At 45.6% G+C, this 21,442-nt stretch overlaps 1 pseudogene; it reads right to left on the reverse strand.

Moving 5' to 3' along the window:
• Positions 1-18,605: 18,605 nt before the first annotated feature.
• On the reverse strand, positions 18,606-19,630 carry LOC148513942 (dnaJ homolog subfamily C member 9 pseudogene; annotated as a pseudogene).
• Positions 19,631-21,442: the final 1,812 nt, after the last annotated feature.

The following is a 21,442-nucleotide window of genomic DNA, read 5'->3' on the forward strand; positions in this document are numbered from 1 at the left end:
GATCACACTGAGAGCCGATACCTAACACAAACAACAACAACTACACCTGCTGTGTGTATAGACTCCGGTATCTACTACTGAACCACTAGGCCGACACCAGGCGCCTAGCCCCTAAGGGTCCTACGATACCCCTAGCTGGGGAACATGTTACCGCTACCAACACACGTTCACTGTTACACACCATTTCCTGCGCAGAAAAATAAACGTTTTCCCAGATTATGGCAACACTGATCAAGATATTTACAACAATGCTATCTATCAATATCACAATGCAATCTCAATGGCTTTGTTTAAACATGCGGCAGCAATACAGGAAATACGTATATGCTATTGTGCGACTAGTCGCATACACAATAATGCGACCGCTACACAAAACATATTACCCTTACGCTATTGTGCGACTTCCCCTTTTAACATGAAATTCTATCAACGAAGGAAAACAATCTTTTTCTTTCCCTGCCCCTGGATTCTAATCAGCGCTCCTTGAACTCACACAATAACGGATAGCGGTCTCTCAGCAATAAAGTGGTAGCAGGTATTCGAAGGCACAATGCATTCTTTCCTGCGTATGGCACCTCCATCCTTTGCTGAGAGATTGATAACTGTGTGTTACCATGTGAATGGCAGTGTGATGTCACTCTACGAGCCCCCAACTATTGACTCCTACCTATCTATACACTCTAAATGTCGCTATTTAGCATTATAAGTTGCACAAGAAATAATTGCTTTCCAGACTTTGATTGTGGTTCCAAAGCACAAAAAGACATTATTCACCAAAAAGCAGATAGTTACACGCTGTGATCTAAATACAATTAGTGCAAACAAATTATACAATCACAAGGTACAGACGATACATATGCAGGCACTCTGGATCCAGATTTCCGGCACCAAAGGTGAAGCCTCCTTCAATAGCAAGAAAATGATGACTAACTCACAGATTCAGAGAGCTTGCATATATACCCTTACAGAGATAGGCAATACAATATAACTAGTTGGCATAATCCCATTGGTTCCTCTTCCTAGTTCTTCTGTTACGATGCAGTTCAAAGGTCAATATATATTGTTCAGCCTCCAACAGCTTCTTTGTGTCTCCGTTTTCCCGCCGAAGAACAAGTCTAAACAGGCTAATTACATTACATTTACAGAGTACATTTCAATGCTTATCTCTCTATGATCCATAATTTGCAGTCACATAGTTTGCAGATGATTTCCTCACCGATGGAACCGGAAATCTGCAAATAAACAGTGGTTCAGAATGGCACCAAACACAGTCTGCTTACCATGTACTAAACCTGAGATCTTAAATACAGTCGCTTTATTACATAATTAATAATGAATAAAACCTTGGATGTTAACCTTAATGCTAGGGAACCTTTCTATGTAAGTGTGCAAAGTGTAAGTGTAAGGATATTACGAAAAGGCACTAGTTAGCATTGTGCGACTACGTGTTTGTGGAGTACACCGTGGTACGTGTTTTGCAGGGTTGGTCATATTATATGTTTTAGTAAATGTATGTGTTTATATAATGAGGACTTTTAACATTGTTCTATTGTGTGGGAATCACACGACGCTAAATAATAGCAGCGCCGTATGTACTTATAATATGTGATTCGCTAAAATGGAGCTGGGTGGGCATTCGCAAAATGGCGTCTTGTTGCCATTCGCAAAATGGCATCGTGCAGATTTAATTTTTAACAGATTCTGTCTCAGCCAATCATCCGGCTTTGACAGCGTTTTGAGCTTCTATGTAGCTCTTTTTCAAGGTGTGGATCTGTGCATGCTCTTGTCCCCACTAAGTCATCCGGTAGCCACAGACCGGAAGTTCGCAACCATTGACTTCCAGTTTCATGTCCACTTGGTCCCGTGTGTATACCAGAAGTGCGTGATCCTGTGACTTCCAGTTTCCATACAGGCGCCGACTGCGGGGAAAGTTTTTAACATCTGGTCACAGGAATGGTCCAAATTTATTTTTTGAGGATTGTAAATGTATCAAATGGAGATTTGAGTACATTGGTTATGCCTCGAAAGATAAGAAAAGAATCAATAACATGAAAAAGAGAGATATAAAACTTTAAAATTAACCAAATAAAAACAAGAATTAAAAGGAATAATTAAGGCTTAATTATATTAAGGCTGCATCTAAAAAAACGGATTTCTCCATAGAGAATTCCAAAGCGGGGGGCAGGGTGTTCAAGGGGCTACACCTCAAAAGCTATTAGAGATACGGATCTGAAATTTAGCATGGCCGGGTAGAACTGTCATTGGGTGCTGCATGCCAAATTTCAGGGCAAAAACATAAAAAATTAGGATTTGGGAGTAATCTAAAGCTCCAACTGTCACATTTTTCTGCCATTCTAAGTTAGGACCACTTTTCTGCTGTAGTCTATGGGGGATTTTTGGGAAGGCAAAACTCAGGGTAGATGGCAAATTTAGACTTGGGGTTAGTTTTATCTATCGTGCCAGGGTACATGCTTTTGGGGTTCAGGTAAACTAGAAAGTTACAGTTTTTAAACTATTAACTCAATAATGCGCCATTATAAAGATAGGACTTCTCAACTTAGGCCCTCATTCAGAGCCACTCGCTAGCGGCAGTACGCTCGTTCCGAGCGATGTTCGCACATCTGCGCATGCGTACGGATCGTTATACGCATGCGCGAACCAGTCAGTGCGGCCGAAATTCATGTGCTCGCAATATAGCGAATGCCTGCTATTTTGAGTGACAGAATGAGGTGTATGTGGGTGGTAACAGGGGAAAGTGCTTGAAAATGGGGAGTGGAGATCCGAACGCAGGCGTGCTTAAAGGTCAAAATGGGCGTTTTAAGGGTGTGCATAATTAATACAGCAGCGTCATTGACCACGTCACTGGGTTATTTTATAGCCAGAACTGCTCGCAAGATTGTGGTAGCAAAAACCAACCACAAGAATAGCGAGCAGTTCATACGCTGGTCGATGTACTCAATTAATCTAATAAATAGCGGACATGACGTATAGTGCGAGCGGCCAGGGGGCGTTTTTAACAAATAAACGAGCGTATGTTTTGCTCGCTCATTCAGACTTAAAGGTGTGAACAGACTGCAATTTGCGAACGGATCATTTGAATAGCCACCCCTTGTTTTTGAACGAACGACCGCAAATAGCGAACGGCTCTGAATCAGGCCCTTAGTGTGCAGCCTCAGTAGGAGCCTTCAGCAGGTGTTCTCACTGTGGCTTCACTTGGGTGCACAAAGATGGCCGTCATTTGCGGGCAATAGCGGTGCTGGAAAACACTAATGTTAGCAGTGGCGGGGACACGGAGGCAGCAGTGGGGACATCAGCGGCGGCGAAGACACAGGTGTTGGCGGCGGTGCAGGTGTCTGTGGCGGGTCATGGGTGTCAGCGGCGCTGGTGGGTCCGGCGGTGGTGCGGGCGTTGGCGGCAAGCCTGGATCGAGAGGATCCAGTCCCCGCCAGCCATTCTGCTAGGTACAGCAGTGGCGCCCATTTCAAAAATGGTGCCTCAGTGACATTTTTGAAATTCAAAGATGGCCACCATGAGCCAATCACGGCTGCTGTACTCGGCACAATGGCTGGTGAGGACTGGATCCTTTCAGATCCAGGCCCGCCACTGACACTCGAACAGGTGCTGGTCCCGCAGCTGCTGGGTGCGCCACCGATGACGTTGCGAGCCATGATTGGCTCGCTGCGGCCAACTTTGATTTTCAAAGATGGCCGCCACGAGCCAATCACGACTCGCGACGTCATTGGAGGCGGTGGTACCTGAAGAGGACCAAAGAAGCCCCAGAGAGGTGGCAGCCAGCCCCCAGGTGAAGACGCAAGAAGCCCTGGTGGGTGGGCACCCACAAGGTGAAGACGCCGAAGCCCTGGTGGGTTGGTCCCTGCCAGGCAAAGACACCATAAGTCCTAGTGGGTGGCAGCCATGAAAAAGAGCTGACACAGGCTGTCGCCCACTTGGTGTTGACGCTGAAGCCCTGGCAGGTCGACGCCCGCCATGCAAAGACACCAAAAACCCTAGTGGGCGGCGGCCATGTAAAAGAGCTAACAGGCTGCCACCCACTGCGCAAAGATGCCGAAGCCCTGGTGGGTTGGTGCTCATCTGACGAAGATGCCAGTAGTCCTAGTGGGAAGCAGCCATGAAAAAGAGCTGACACAGGCTGCCGCCCAGTAGGTGAAGACGTCGAAGCCCTGGTGGGTTGGTGCCCACCAGGTGAAGATGCCAAAGCCCTGGCAGGTTGGCACCTGCCAGGCGAAGACACCAGAAGTCCTAGTGGGCTGCAGCCACAAAAAAGAGATAACACAGGCTGCTGCCCACTAGGTGAAGACACTGAAGCCCTGGCGGGTTGGTGCTCGCCAGATGAAGAAGCTGGAAGTCCTAGCGGAAGGCAGCCACAAAAAAGAGCTAACAGGCTGCCACCCACTAGGCAAAGACACCGAAGCCCTGGCGGGTTGGCGCCTTCCAGGCGAACATGCCGGAAGTCCTAGTAGGAGGCAGTCATGAAAAAGAGCTGACACAGGCTGTTGCCCACTAGGTGAAGGCGACAAAGCCCTGGCTTCGATGTCTTCGGCGCCCGCCAGGCAAAGACACCAGAAGCCTTAGTGGGCGGTGGCCACTAGGCGAAGATGCCGAAGCCCTGGTGGGTTGACACCCACCTGGTGAAGGCACCGGAGTTCTAATGGGAGGCAGCCATGAAAAAGAGCTGACACAGGCTGCTGCCCACTAAGGGAAAACGCCGAAGCCCTGGTTGGTTGGCATCCACCAGGGGAAGACGCCGAAGCCCTAGCGGGTTGTTGCCCACCAGGCAAAGATGCCAAAGCCCTGGCAGGTTGGCACCCACCAGGCGAAGATGCCGGAAGTCTTAGTGGGAGGTAGCCATGAAAAAGAGCTGACACAGGCTGCCGCCCACTAGGTGAAGATGCTGAAGCCCTAGCAGGTTGGTGCCCACCAGGTGAAGATGCCGAAGCCCTGGCGGGTTGGCCCCCACCAGGCGAAGATGCCAGAATTCCTAGTGGGTGGCGGCCAAATAAAAGAGCTGACATAGGCTGCTGCCCTCTAGGTGCAGATGCCAGAGCCCTGGCGGGTTGGTGCCTGCCAGGTGAATATGCCGAAGCCCTGGCAGGTTGGCATCTGCCAGGTGAAAACACCAAAGCCCTGGTGGGTTGGTGCCCGCCAGATGAAGTCGCCAAAGCCCTGGTGGGTTGGCGTCTGCCAGGCGAAGATGCCTAAGCCCTGGGGTGGTGGTGGCCATGTATAAGAGCTTAAAGGCCGCCATCCCTCAGGAGAAGACCTGTAAAATAAAATATGACAATATTAAAGTGTGTTGTGTTATTTTAATATTTTTTTTTACAGGTGGACTATAGGTGGCAGTGGGCCATAATGCCCAGCATGCTGGATCTTAAGGTTTTCCAAGTACCAGCATGCACGGAGGCATGCTGGGACCTATGGTTCACCTGCAAAAGATAATATTCTTTAAAATGCACCACATCACACAATCCACCTAGCACCCATTACCCAGGGGTGCTGGGAATAGCCCCGGACTATCAGCCCTGAGGAGGGGGATCCCTTTATTGGGGGGGTCCCCAGCTCCTCAGGGATCCCTGGCTTGGACTGACTAGTGGTCAGGGTTGATGCTGCGGCTCGAGGGCCCGGTGAAAGGGCTCCCCTGGCTGTGGCATTAGCCCCCCATTACAAATAATCCAGTGCTGGTTCTGCAAAATACAGGGGGACCCTACACATTTTTTTCCCTGTATTTCCAGAACCAGAACCGAATCAGAGCCCAGAGCTGGTTGTGCAACTTACGGGGGACCCCCTATGTCATTTGTCCCCCATATTTTGTCAACCAGGGTTGGTTCTGACTAGCCCAGTGTTGGTTGTGCTTAAATATGGGGGGCCCCTATATCATTTATCCCCTGCATTTAAGCACAACCAGGACCAGCTGCCTGTGTTTAAAAAAAACCTGTAAAAAAATGCGTGGCCCCACCCCCCAGTACTAGTTGTGTTAAATACAGGGGACAAATGACATAGGGGTCACCCATATTAAGCACAACCAGCACCAGGCTTTTCAGAACCAGTCCTGGTTGCCAAAATTTGGGAACAAATGATGTAGGGGTCCCTCGTATTCAGAGCAACCAGCACTGGGCTCTGAGCCGACCCTGGTTCTGGAAATACAGGGGGAAAAAATGCGTAGGGCCACCCTGTATTTACCAGAACCAGCACCGGACTCTTTCTAGCAGCCATGGGAGCCCTTTCACTGGGCCCCCCAGCCGAAGCATCACTCCTGACCACTACTCAGCCCAGGCTGGGGATCCCTGGGGAGTTGGGGACCACCCAATAAAGGGGACCCCCTCTCCAGGGCACCCCAGGCTCAGACTGATAGCCCGGGGCTATCCCCGGCTCCCCTGGGCGGTGGGTGCCAGGTTGATTATGTAAAATGTAGTGCAATTAAATGTAAAATATTGGCCCTCATTCAGACCCACTCGTGAGCGGCTGTCCGCTCGCAAGTGGGTCCATGGTCCCCACTGCACATGCACACGATGGAGGGAGCTCCGTCGTGCGCATGCGCGAAACACGACGAGCGAAGGACTTTCCTTCGCTCGGAGTGTCTCATCAAAGGGGACGTGCTGTCGATGGTGACTGACAGCACACCCAAGGGAACGCCTACCGTCTGAAGCCGGCCCCACTGACATCACTAGTGATGTCAGTGGGAGTGATTTTGGCTCTGATAGAGCCAAAATCACTCCTGGCCTTGCGGTTGAAAAACCCAACCGCAGGCTTTTGTTCGCAGTTTCGATGGTCGCGATGGTCAAGACCATCGCGACCATCATCCTGCATGCTCGTATATGCTGTGGGTGGTGACCCACAGCTATACGAGCGTCCAGGAGGACACTCCATATTAATGGAGGTGGGCCCTGATTCAGAGCGAGCGCGCTGGTCAGAGCGTCCGGCTCTGAATCAGGGTCATTGTCTTTTGCTGTGGAACTACAGTTCCCAGCAAGCCTCCCCCGCATGCTGGTACTTGGAGAACCACAAGTATCAGCATGCGGGGCATTACGAGCGTGCTGGTAGCTGTAGTTCCACAACAAAAGTAATATTACAAAAACCCACAACACACACACCATAGAAAAGTATAATTTTATTAAAACATACATGCACATACACATGTACTCACACATGCATACACTATCTCACACACTCACCTTGTATCCCTGAAGCCAATCTGTCCTCTTCTCCAGTAGTCAATCCAATGGATTACCTGTAATAAAAAATGTCATACTCACCTCCTCCTATGCATGGATCTGTCCTCTTCGTTCCAAAGTAGGCAAATCCTGGGTCTTGGCAAAAAAAAAAATGAATTACCCGAGCCCACGAACATTCTCTAAGAACACTACTACCCGAATGACAGCTCCGCTGCGGGATTTCAGTCCAGAAATCCTGGTGCGGAGCACTCATTGGCTGAGAGGCGAGCCTTCCGCCTCTCAGCCAATGAGCGGTTCTCACCATTGAATTCAATGGTGAGAACTGAGCGTGCCCATTTCAAAAATGGTGCCTTAGCTCCATTTTTGAATTTCAAATATGGCCGCCGCGAGCCAATCGCGGCTTGCGATGTCATCGCCCCGCCCCCTCGGCTGGCTTAAATACTGCCAGAGCGAGTTGCTGTGCACTCAGTCAGTGGCGAGGAGGCAGCAGAGAAGAGCTGCCGAAGACAGAAGATGCAGCGGAAGCCCTGGGTGGGTGACGGCCAGGAAAAAGAGCTTAAAGGCCGTCACCCTCCAGGTGAAGATGTCGTAGAAGTCCTGGGGGCAGTGGTGTAACTAGGGTATTTGGAGCCCAGGGCAAATTTGAAAAGGGAGCGCCCCCCCATGTGCGACAAAAAATGGGCGTGGTCACTTAAAAATGGGGCGTGTCAACATGACACACCCCTTTATTTCAAACTGAACATTCCTATCCATATGCACCTTAACCCCAGTAGTACCCCTTATACAGTACCCCCAGTATGCAGTTGTGGTCCCTCTCATGCAGGGCCCCTTATACAGTATCCCCAGTAGTGGTCCCTCTTATACAGCTCCCAATTAGTTCCCCTAACTCAGTACCCCCAGTAGTGGCCCCCCCAAATGCAGTGCCCCACGTAGTGTTCCCCCTTATGCAGTGCCCCCAGTAGCAGTCCCCACAATGCAGTGCGCCCAGTAGCGGTATCCCCTTATGCAGTGCCCTTTATATGGTGCCCCCAGTAGTAGTCCCCCCCTATGCAGTGCCCTTTTATATAGTGCCCCCAGCAGTAGTCCCCCCCATGCAGTTTTCCCAGTAGTGGTCCCCTTATGCAGGCACCCTGTAGTGATCCCCCCAATCTAGTAACCCCTGTAGTGGTCCCCGCAGTGCCCCTAGCAGTAAGCCCCTTATATAGTGCCCCAGCAGTAGTGTCCCTCCCTCCCATGCAGTGCCTCCAGTAGTGGTCCCCCTGATGCAGGCTCCCAGTAGTGACCCCCCCTATCCAGTGGTCCCTGTAGTGGCCCTTCCTATTATTGCCCTCAGTAGTGGTCCCCTGAGTGCAGTGCCTCTAGTAATAGGCCCCTTTTAGAATGCCCCCAGTGGTAGTCCCCCCCAAGTAGTAGTCCCCAGTAGAGTAGCCCCCCCCAGTAGAGGTCCTCCCAATGGCACCCCCAGTAGTAGCCACACCTCCCCCAGTAGAGGTCCCCCCAGTAGCAGCCAACCCCTCCCCCGTTGTGCAGATAGGTTAAAAAATAAATAAATATATATATATAAAAATATACTTACCTGATTCCACGCTGCTCCTGCTCCTGTCCGCGATGCCGCTCCCACCCGCCAGTCCGCCCGGGCTGGCGCGCTCAGCATTATGGGACTGACGTCATGACGTCAGTCCCATTACCCACTGCAGGAGCCGGACGGAAGTCCGGCTCTTGCAGTGGGTGCTGCAGCAGTCAATGAGAGTCTATCTGACTCTCATTGGCTGCTGTTTAACACACGCATCACCGCCAGCGCTGGCGGCGATGCGTGTGTTATGCACAGCCTGAGCCCGCCTCCTAGCACTATCGGGCAAGCGCTCAGGGGGAGGGAACGGGCTCAGGCGTGCAGCACAGGACCGGCGCTGGAAGCCTAGCGCCGGTCCTGTGCAAATGTGTAGCGCTGACCGCACTCATTGCGGTCGGCGCTACACTGGCTATCTAGGGCGGGTGGGCGGGCCGGTACCGTAGCCGGCGGCACCCCCCCTGCGCCGCCGGTCCAATGGCGCCCAGGGCACGAGCCCCGCTTGCCCTGCCCTAGTTACGCCACTGCCTGGGGGAGTGGCAACCATGTTAAAGAGCTTAAGGCTGCCGCCCCCAGGGTGAAGGTCCCGCTAAATAAAATATTTTAAAAAACAGTGTCTGTCTGTTTTATTTTAATATTTCTTTTGCAGGGGTACTATAAGTACCAGCAGGCCCTTGGTGCCCTGTCTGTTGGTACTTGTGGTTCTCCAAGTGCCAGTATGCGGGGGGTGCCTGCTGGGACCTGTAGTACTACTGCAAAGTACAATATTTATATTTTCATATGCACCACACAACATAAATCAACCCAGCACAAGATTTGATACAACATCCAAGCGCAACCTGGTATGGCAGCCTCTAGTGGGAACACAAGGGTACCTTACACCCCTAATTAGAAATACCTGACCAAATATAAGATGTGTAACCACCAAGTGGTGCTATACCCATAAAATAAAGAGAGGCTTTTAATTACTTTTTTCTTAGCTGATCACTCGTGGAACAATACGATGGGAAGTACCAAAATATGTGGAGACAGAAAATATGAAATAGTGTAATATCGCCAACAAATTGTACATTTATTAATACATAAATCAAGGTTCACATAAAATACACAGTAAAATAGTATTTAGGCTCTATGCGGCCATACAAAAAAATTCACAATAATAATATACAATAACGGAAGTGTGGGCCCTATATGGCCATCCACAGTACTATGAAAACTTGCTGAAAAGGAAAAAGGGTCCTTGGCCCTACTTACCAAATAGTAGATGTTTTGCGCGTTGTGTTTGCACTGCCGGATAATGGCTGACAGTGGCTCCCCAGCGACTACAGGAACTCAGGCTCCCGGGTCCTTCTCTATGAGAAGTATGCTCTGCTGTCCTTAACACGTTTCAAGCCCACCTGGCTCCTCTTCAGCAGGATGCAGAGTCTCTCTCCTGAGGGGTCTTATATACCCCTGTTCCTGGAAGTTGATTTTCCTCCTGACAACCGAAAATTACGCAACCGGAAGTGATTCGGCTCGTCACTTCCGGTTCGTGGCTCCCGTTTTAAATGTAAATCCGGGCATAAATTCTTCCCCCTGTGACTCGGTGGCTCTCTCCCCACTCTGATCATATCAGAGTGCCACCGAATTACAGCTCCTGGCTGATAGATCTCTCAGAGTTATGTCCAGAGGTCCCTCAATGTAAACATTCCATTTTTTTTTATTTTTTTTACCTGAAGCCGGGTATTTTCTGTCTCCACATATTTTGGTACTTCCCATCGTATTGTTCCACGAGTGATCAGCTAAGAAAAAAGTAATTAAAAGCCTCTCTTTATTTTATTGGTATAGCACCACTTGGTGGTTACACATCTTATATTTGGTCAGGTATTTCTAATTAGGGGTGTAAGGTACCCTTGTGTTCCCACTAGAGGCTGCCACACCAGGTTGCGCTTTGGTGTTGTATCAAATCTTGTGTTTTTCATTTCATACTCACCTTACATATACATACACCCTTGCTGCACCATGTATTTGCATTTTTCAGAGAGGAAAAAAACTGTATAATCTGCTTTTTATTTGAATTTTGAGATGACTGATGATGATGTACAAACAGCTATGGCCACCATGAGCACTTGCCTATTAAAAGAGAACAAACTCTGGTGGGAAATAGCAGCCTTAGAAAAATATCAGGCGGAACAGATAGTACCCAAAGGGTTACGGATAACGAAAACTCCATCTTTTAATGATTTATCTGAAGCTTTTCAGAAAGAATGGGATAATATTTTACAATCATGTTCAATCTCATTGATTAATCTAATTTTGAAACAGAGGAAGGAGAAATTAAAAACTCTCAATGAAAGAATAGAAATTCTTCAGACCTTGATCCATCCCTTTGAGGATTCAGAGGATTTTATCGAATTGGAGAAAAAAATTGAGGAAAAGATAGAGAAGGATACAAGGAAACTTCTAAATAAAAAAATGGAAAAAGTTTCAGAGGGACTTCAATTTTCTAAAAAAAAAGGGAGAATGGAAAACAAGAAGAAAAGGAGGAATCCAGAGATGAAAAATAATAAAAGACACTCTAAACAGGAGGAGAATCCAGTACCATCCACCGAAAGGAGATCAGGAATAAGGAAGAAACTCCCCTATCATAAAGAATTTAATTATAGAGATGAACTGAGATCATCACAAGAGAACTGGAGACCACAAAGAGCCACAAATAAAGTTTACAGACATCCAGTAAGGACACATCAGGAGAAGTGGTATGAACCAAGACGTGAATTTGACACATGGAAGACTCCAAAAAGATATGACAGGAGAAGATCTAATTATACCTATCCAACATATGAGGACAAGAATCGTTATGAAGTGCTTGAGAATCAAGAACCAACCACATCTTTGTTTCCTTTTTAAGGGGAGGACAGAGAAGAGGGAGAAGGTTTTAAAAGTAGTGAAGAAAACGAAAAGAGGGAAGAGAGGGGGGGGGGGGCATTGGAAAAGTGAAAAGAAAAGAAAAGAACTAAGAAAATGAAAGAGAATAAGAACTTTAGTAACATAGTTGTTGAATAACAACCATGTAGAATCTTTAATCTCAGTTCTAGAAATCAAAGATTGAAGTTTGTTCCCACTTGCGGAATGGACTCTTTTGAAACCTATATTGATGTCCATAAGTTTATTAGGAAAGTTACACTGAAGAAATTTTTTCTAACTCAGGAACCAAACATAGAGACGACCCCCCAAGTACTTATCAATTCCTAATAACCTTTATACCCAAAATGTCGCTGTTTAGCGTAGCGTACGCATATGAAATAATCGCTTTCTAGTCTTTGAGTGTGGTTCCAAAGCACAAAAGTTATTATTCACATAAAAAGCATTTAGTTACACGCTGTGATCTAAATACAATTAGCGCAGATGATACATTAACAAGGTACAAAAAAACTATACTTACGCATGTGCACTGGCCCAGTATGCAGTATTTCAATCCTGAATTCTGCGGTCACCGTCACCCAAGGATATGGAGGAAATGACTGCCTACTGCCTCAGCTCACAATCCTATATTCGGTACAGGTTTCAGAGACAACAAAGGCACAGAATAACAGATGCGCATTGGTTCTGGCTTCAGGTCACTCCATTCATTGGTTAGTTCATATGGTGTCATCAGCTTTCCAACTGCTTCTTTGTGTAGGTTTCCCTACGGAGTGCTAATAAAGAAACACTACATTCATATCTTGCGAATGCCTGCTACGATCTCCTTGCCGACAGAACCAGAAACCTGCAAATAAGCAGAGTTTTAGAATGGTACCAAACATGGTCTGCTTATCATGTACTAAACCTTAGATACCAAATATATGTTTTTCACAATAGACTTGATAACGTATAAAACCTCTAATATTAACCTTTTAATGTGGAGGAACCTTTTTATAAGTTTTGGTATGTGTAAGTGTGAGAATAGTAGTAGTAGTGTAGTTTTACTAGTATGCATTGTGTGTATATGTGGGTGCATGCACACTCAAAGGTGCATGCATATAGTTACACATACGAGATGTGTAACCATGTAAGTCTAAGTGTGTGTGCTATGTAATTCAGTGAATTTGTGATGGATTTTATATATATATATATATATATATATCCCTCGCTTTATCTATTTATTGGCATTATTTAGACATTGCTTGAAAAAATTCTAAGTTGCTTGAAGAGCAGGTTCATTTCTAAGTAGGGGGAGACCCCCAGCTGCTTGCAGGTGCCACATACTTTCGTAGCCTGTGACAGGCTATGCTTCACTTAATTAGGATATAGATGTCAGTTCCTATGAACCAAAACAGCACCGAACAATAGGCACACAACTGCCAATGACTTGCAGGTCCATGACAGTAATTCATAACTTTACATCCCACACATATTAAAGGCAACTTCCTTGAGAGTTTTACGAAAGTCATTTTGGATGATATAGAAGCCATTAAAATAACAAATACATTCGCAAATGGAACCTTAGTAAAAAAGAAAGGGAGGCGATCAAGATCGTGCAGAAAGATAAAACCATAGTGATAAAACCATCCGATAAAGGCGGGAGTATTATCATAATGGATAAGACTAAATATGAAAAGGAGATATACCGGCAACACAACACGACCACATATGCAAAACTCAAATCAGATCCTACTAATAAAATGAAGAATCTTTTTGGGAAGTTCCTGGAGGAAAGTGAAGGAAAAAATATGAAAACGAGGGATGAAAAGAACTTTTTGAATATTAATAGTCCCTTAGTACCTATCATTTATGTGTTACCTAAAATACACAAGAGTGAAACCAATCCTCCAGGACGACCGATAATTGCGGGAACCGGATGTCTGACTAGTAACCTATCAGAACTAATAGATTATCATTTGCAACCAATTGTGAAGAATACCAAATCATATCTGAGACACTACGGACACTCTTACAAAAATTCGGAGTATCAACTGGGATGAGGAGATGTTCATGATATCGTCGGACATTACTTCCCTATATATAGTAATTGATCATCAGGAAGGTGTTAGAAAAGACAGATATGGATCCACAACGTATGAATTTTATTGAAGAAGGCATTACATTTATTTTAAATAATGATTATTTCGTTTTTAATGGCGAGTATTATTTACAACGAGTCGGAACAGTGATGGGCACCAAGTTCGCCCTCAGTAATGCTAATTTGTTCTTAGCAAAGTGGGAGGATGGTATATTTTAAGGAAAGATCCAAATTAAAGAATTAACTTCCAGAAAACCCACATTTCATTTACCGTATAGCAGATAATTTGAAGAGCCAATTAGTACGGAGTGCATTGGACTATTCGGGTAATAATCCAATACGTACCAAGGGGTTTCATCGGTGTGGTATTTGCAGTATGTGCATTAATGTTCCAAAATCCTGCAAAAAAATTACTCAATTTACAGTAAAAGAGAGAACTTATAAAATTACTGATTTTATCACGTGCCATCCTACAAATGTTATTTATTTAATCAAATGCAGGTGTGGACTATATTATATTGGACGAACTTCAAGGGCGTTAAAAACACGCATGGGGGAGCACGTTCGTAATATTAAGAAGATAATGATAACACATTCCCTTTTGGAGCATTTTAAACAATCGCATAATTGCTCACCAAGGAATATCGTTAATTTCATGGGTATACAACATATTAAACCCACATGGAAAGATAGAGATGTGGAAACTTAACTGGCGAAAAATTAAATTAAATGGATTTTTAATTTAAAAACATTGTTACCTGATGGATTAAACAAGGACTTTGAATTGAAATGGTTCATTTGATTGCTAGATTCCATGAATTACTATATATATGCTCCACCCATTCACCTTTCTTCTTTTTCAGCCATTTCTAGTCCTTCTTCTTGTTTTTAGCTCTTCTCCTTTTTAGTCATTATATGTGTCTTTTTAAACATTTTTTGTATACTTGCCTCGTTAAAATATATTTTTTATATATTTTTTAGACATTTGCACTTCATATACATATATATATATATATATATATATATATTATTGTGAGTTGTATTTTTATATTTTATGGATTTGCACTATATACAATCTTATTTTTGTGGATTTGCACTATATGCATTGATAAATAAGTTGTATTTTTACCTTTTGCGGATTTGCACTATATACAATCTTATTTTGCGGATTTGCACCACATGCATTCATAATTAATTTTCTTTATTCTTGTATTTATTTATATGGATTGCTCGATGGAAAATCATCCTTTCCGGGGATTGTTTATTGTGTTGCACCATCACCCTGACAACATGATGACCACTTCCGGTTTCGGGTAAAAAAAAAACCTGGATGTTTACATTGAGGGACCCCCGGACATAACCCTGAGAGATCTATCAGCCAGGAGCTGTAATTCTGTGGCACTCTGATATGATCAGAGTGGGGAGAGAGCCACCGAGTCACAGGGGGAAGAATTTCTGCCCGGATTTACATTTAAAATGGGAGTTGCGAACCGGAAGTGACGAGCCACGTCATATTCCCGATTACATCATTTTTGGTTGTTAGGAGGAAAATCAACTTCCAGGAACAGGGGTATATAAGACCCCTCAGGAGAGAGACTCTGCATCCTTCTGAAGAAGAGCCAGGTGGGCTCAAAACGTGTTAAGGACAGCAGAGCATACTTCTCACAGAAAAGGACCCCGGAGCCTGAGTACCTGTAGTCGCTGGTGAGCCACTGTCAGACTTTATCCGGATTGTCGGCAGTGCAAACACAACGCGCAAAACATCTACTATTTGGTAAGTAGGGCCAAGGACCCTTTTTCCTTTTCAACAAGTTTTCATAGTATTGTGGACGGCCATATAGGGCCCACATTTCCATTATTGTATATTATTATTGTGTATTTTTTTGGATGGCCGCATAGAGCCTAAATACTATTTTACTGTGTATTTTATGTGAACCTTGATTTATGTATTAATAAATGTACAATTTGTTGGCGATATTACACTATTTCATATTTTCTGTCTCCACATATTTTGGTACTTCCCATCGTATTGTTCCACAAGGGATCAGCTAAGAAAAAAGTAATTAAAAGCCTCTCTTTATTTTATGGGTATAGCGCAACTTGGTGGTTACACATCTTATATTTGGTCATATAAATCAACCCAGCACCCACCGCCCAGGGGTGCTGGGGTTAGCCCCGGGCTATCAGCCTGGACCTGGGGTGCCCTGGAGAGGGGGACCCCTTTAATGGGGGGGTCCCCAACTCCCCAGGGATCCCCGGCCTGGGCTGACTAGCAGTCAGGGGTGATGCTTCGACTGGGGGGCCCGGTGAAAGGCTCCCCTGGCTGTGGCATCACCCCCCTGCTAGAAAGGGTCCGTTGCTGGTTCTGGTAAATACAGGGGGATCCTATGCATTTTTTCCTCCTGTATTTCCAGAACCAGGACCGGCTCAGAGCCCAGTGCTGGTTGTGCTAAGTATGGGGGGACCCATACATCATTTGCCCCCCATATTTTTGCACCAGGACTGGTTCTGAAAAGCCTTGTGCTGGTTGTGCTTAATATGGGGGACCCCCTACATCGTTTGTCCCCTGTATTTAGCACAACCAGTACTATGGTTCCAAAGGCCAGAGCTGGTTGTTTTCTGTGGGGGCGGGGCTACGCTTTTTTTTTTTTTACACATTCAATTTTTAACATAGATGCGTAGATGGTTCTCACTTCTACATCCGTCCATCTGTGACTTATTGATTTAATTTTCTCAGGTGCATACGCACTACCAGAGAGCCCTCTGTTGCCCACTGATGCCCCCTTTGCACTGCACCGCTGCCACTGCTCTGCACCACCACTGCTGCCGCTACCCCACATGCCTACAGCTGTCTCACACTCTGCACCTCCCAAACCAACCTCCTGTGTGCTGTCCCCTCTTCCACCTGCGTTAGTGTACCATTTTGTTGCCCTCCTCCCATGCAGATGGCCCGGTTTGCTCATCCAAAACCTGATAGTTAATAAATTTTAAAAAAGCTATGAAATTCCATAGACATAAAACCTTACGGTTTCACATGTACCATTAAGGCTGCTTAGATATGATCTGAAAATTCACAAAACCTTTTAATTTTCTGTCACTCAAACTCCAAAAAGCAATGAAATTATGATCATTATAATCATCACTGTCTTATTTTTTTTTTTTTATCAAAAAAACTCCATAGGGCTTATTTTCGGGGTAGGGCTTATTTTAATTAACATTGACAGCATCATGCCCTCAGTCCTGCTTTTCTCCCCATCATGCCCTCAGTCCTGCTTTACAATTCTTTACTTACCATTGTTATTTTATATTTTTTTTTGTTAGGGCTTATTTTAGGGGTAGGGCTTATTTTGGACCGTTTTTCAAAAGTAAGGATAGGGCTTATTTTCGGGATAGGTCTTATTATCGGGGAAACACGGTAATTCACAGAATTGTGTGCTCATTGGAATACACACATGCAGTCTATGAGGTCAAAGCAGAAAATAGAGCTGTGCAGATGGGATAAAAGTGGTGGGAATGGGGGGAGGAGACACAGCAGCGTGGATAGGTGAGACACAAAGGCGTGCAGAGGAGGGAAGGTTAAGCAGTACAGAGGGGGGGGGGTAGCCAAAGTAATGCAGATGGGTGGAAAACAGTGGTGCAGATGGGAGGAAACAGAGTGGCATGGTTTGGGGGGACAGCGACATGGATGGGGGTAGAGAGTGGCATATACATGGGAAGACAGAGCAGTGCAGATGGGTAAAGACAGATTGGTGCGGATAAGGGAATACAGACTAGCACAAATAGGAGAACACACAACAATAGGGATTTGGGAAGACAGATTAGTGTGGATGGGTAGGAAGACAGAGTCGTGCTGGTGGGGGGAGGATACAGAGTTGCACAGTTGGGGGGGGGACAGTGGTGCAGATGGAGGAAGAAAGAGTGCCACAGAGAAAAGGAAGACAGCGGTGTGGCTTAGGGGAACTACCTGTACCTGTGTCCTGATATTGCTCAGGACGGAGACGGAGACCAACTGATACAGAGCACACAGTGCCGCTCTGCCAGAGACACCAGCAATACTGTTACTGCCTCCAATTGTACACCGGCACTGTGCAGACACAGACCATTCCACACTGAGTGCCCGGCATCACCGTGTTAAAGACATCGACAGTCCCACCACCGCTGCTCCATCTTCTACCTGTACCTGTGTCCTGATATTGCTCAGGACGGAGACGGAGACCAGCTGACACTGAGCGCACAGTGCCGTTCTGCCAGAGACACCAGCAGTCCTGTTACTGCCTGTAATTTTACATCGGCACCATTCAGACACAGACCATTCTACACTGAGTGCCCGGCATCACTGTGTTAAAGACATCGGCAATCCCATCACCGCTGCATTATTCAGCACTGTGCGAATGATCGCACCGGACTACATTAGACCGTTCTAACAAGCTCAGAGGTCTGCTTGCACTCCCGCTGACGAGCGGATGAGAGCACATTTCTACCAGACTCCCATCAGTGAGTATAATTCCAAACACTCAATTCACAGTGTTATATATGCTTGAACTCTTGACAACCTAAGTGGAACACTCTTTACCATATTGCCTACTGAAGGTTGAAACCATATATTGGGGTTATATGCTGGCAAAGCATTCACAGAGAACATTTCAATCATTTATTATCCATAAATGCCAACCATTGGATACATTTGTTGAGCCTGCCATCTTAGTAAAGATCTTGGAGGCTCCTTATAGAGCTTAATCAGAATCCAGCACTGGATCATATATATATATATATATATATATATATATATATATATATAGGCACAGGAGGTAAACAAGACATGATGGAAAAATGCCATTTGCCCCAAAACAGATAACATTGACATAAACTACACATTGGAACACTTCTGGCTTCTTGCCCATGTAACTTGTTTTGTAGCTGTGGACATTTTCCCACCTATTTTTGTTTTATTGATGCAGTATTGTGCTTCCAATTATACCATGAAACCATCAATTTCCTTTTTATCAATCTTTTTGTCATCTTCCCCATCACCAAGCCCCCTTTCCTTCATCAATTGTTCAGCTTCTTTAGGAGCCCTTTTCTGGTGCTATTCATGTTTCTTATTGGACTTTTTTTTTTTAAAAAGCATCAAGAGCTTGAATCTCCTTGTTTGTAATGGTGGTCTGAATAATATCTCTGATCCTTGGGTCATCATCAAAAGTAGAAAGTGGTATATGCTCCATAATGTCATCCATGTCTCCTTCATAGTCTAAATATGCTTGAATGATATCTGCCTTCTACTCTTCTAATCCTTTGTATTTTTCCTCACATGTTTTTATATCTTCCATAGTTAACTTCTTAAACAGTAAGGGGTATATTTACTAAAGTGCAGGTTTTTAGAAGTGGAGATGTTGCCAATAGCAACCAATTAGATTCTAGCTATTATCTTCTAGAAGGTGCTAGATAAATGTTAAGTAGAATCTGATTGGTTGCTATGGACAACATCTCAACTTCTAAAAACCTGAACTTTAGTAAATATACCCCTAAGTGCCAATACTCTTGGCAGTTATGGTCTTGACCAACAGTATCGGACTCCTCATCAACAATTCCCTGCTCATTAAACAAAGCACGGTGCTCCTTGTCATTGAGAATAGAATAAACTTTTCCAAGTATCTGGAACTTGAGCGTGGCCTCCGCCTACTCACGCTCTGGGACCCAGTCAAGATGCACCTGCAGAGAGGTCCAGTGGTAGTCGCCTTTATTTAACAAGAAAATGATTCACCAACCCTGATATTATTTTAGATCATATCAACAAAAATATATATTTTAAATAAATCATCATTGTATTTGGGATAGCTATCGACCATCAGTGGTCTTCCCATTGATGGCGGAGGTCCAATAGTTCTCCGCCATCGATGGGAAGTGCTGCAATTTTTTTTAGCCGGCACAGGCTTAGCAGCTGCCCCTTCACTGATTGCCTCACTGTGAAACACAATCAGGAATGTTTATGAATGGTGCAAATCATACATCGTTCCTTGCCATCGATGTAAAAAAAGTAATCAGATGATTTGTTAACCCCGACAGTGTCCATCCCCTATTTGCTTACAACTGATAACAACACAGATGAAAATAAATAAGGTAGAGCAGTGATAATCTGATACACCGTTCTGATCCAATAACCTTTGAGAAAACCATGATTCTCCTAGTGTAACTATTCTTTGCCAAAATCAGAGAGCGGCGTTCAACGTAGGGATGGGAATCATTTGATGTTTCATATGAACCATCGGTCAGACGGTTCCAATTTTCAATGTTTTACCCTGCAATGGTGAGGACCCAATGTTTCCTCACCATAGCTAGATTTCTCCCCCAATATTTTTTTTTTTTTTTTTTTTTAAACACAACACTGTGTGGCTGCTGGCAGCTGCAGTTACTGGGTATGTGATGCTGACATTTCAATACTACAGCATATCACGACACCGGCAGCCTGAAGGGAGATCCTGGCAAGGCAGGTAAGTAACCTATCCCTAACCCTCCCTTAGTGGTGCCTAACCCTAACCTCCCCCACCTAATGTCTAACTCTAAACTGTCCCCGGGGGTGCATAACCCTAACTCCCCCTTACCGCGCCACCTAACCCTCCCGGGGGGGAGTGCCTAACCCTAACCTCCCCTCGGGGCTGCCTAACTCTAACCCTCCAAACCTACCCCCCCCCCCCCCCCCCCCCGCAGCTAACGTCAAGGGCGCCCCGGACTTACCTTGTTCGGGCTGGCATCCTTCGGCTTTCCAGCATCTGGATTAAGATAGGCATCGGTATTTCAACTCCTATCTTATGACCTTTGTTAGGATTTGGATGTCAGCAATGAGAGCAGCGGCAGTGCGGCAGCTGGTCTCATAACTACATCCCATAAGATAGCAGTGAGTGATAATGTCAGTTACTCCCTGCATGTGCAGTGTATATGTGTGTGTATCTATCTATCTATCTATCTATCTATCTATCTATCTGTCTATCTAGGCACAAAGGTACAGCACTCCAAAAATGTAGCGTATTTAAACCACCGTTAATGCATACATACAGTAGTGTAAGTCGACGTTTCACTGTATATAAACACTGTCAACAGGACAATAATGTAGCAAAATAGAAAAGCTGCAGCCACAAATAGGTGGTACTTACACCGCTCTAAATAAAGAAGATACTGATCCAGTGAGTAACGGCTGGGACCACAAGTGGGGTGCTCAAAATTTACATCACACAGTCTCCCAGCAACACCAGCTTTGCAGGCGCACTGTTGCCTGGCAACCACTGACACGGCTGTGGTGCTAGATACCTGCGTCCTGGTATAACAAATACTCCTCCCCATTCAAGGCCAATGTTTCAGGGGCATTGGTTGTAGTATGCTGCCTAAGAAGGACTACGGCCCTCATTCAGAGGCGGTCGCAAGAAGCGACCGCTCGCTCTGAATGAGGACGGCCGCTTGCTTTTTCTAGTGCGGCCTCCTGGTCCTGGTTACCACACACAGCTTAGCGACCGACCAGATTGATGGTCGCGATGGTCAAGACCATCGGGGCTTGCGACGAGACCCTAAGGTTGGGTCTCGGCAACCGCAAGCCCCAGGGAGCTTCCTGCTCTGATCGAGCAGGAATTCTCCACTGACATCACTGCTGATGTCAGTGCGGCAGCCCACAAAACGGTAGGCGTTCCTTAAGGAACGCCTCCGTTTGTGAAACCA

The sequence above is a fragment of the Taudactylus pleione genome, unplaced genomic scaffold (assembly GCF_031769625.1).
Source record: "Taudactylus pleione unplaced genomic scaffold, aTauple2 ptg000266l, whole genome shotgun sequence".
NCBI classification, from domain to species: Eukaryota; Metazoa; Chordata; class Amphibia; order Anura; family Myobatrachidae; genus Taudactylus; species Taudactylus pleione.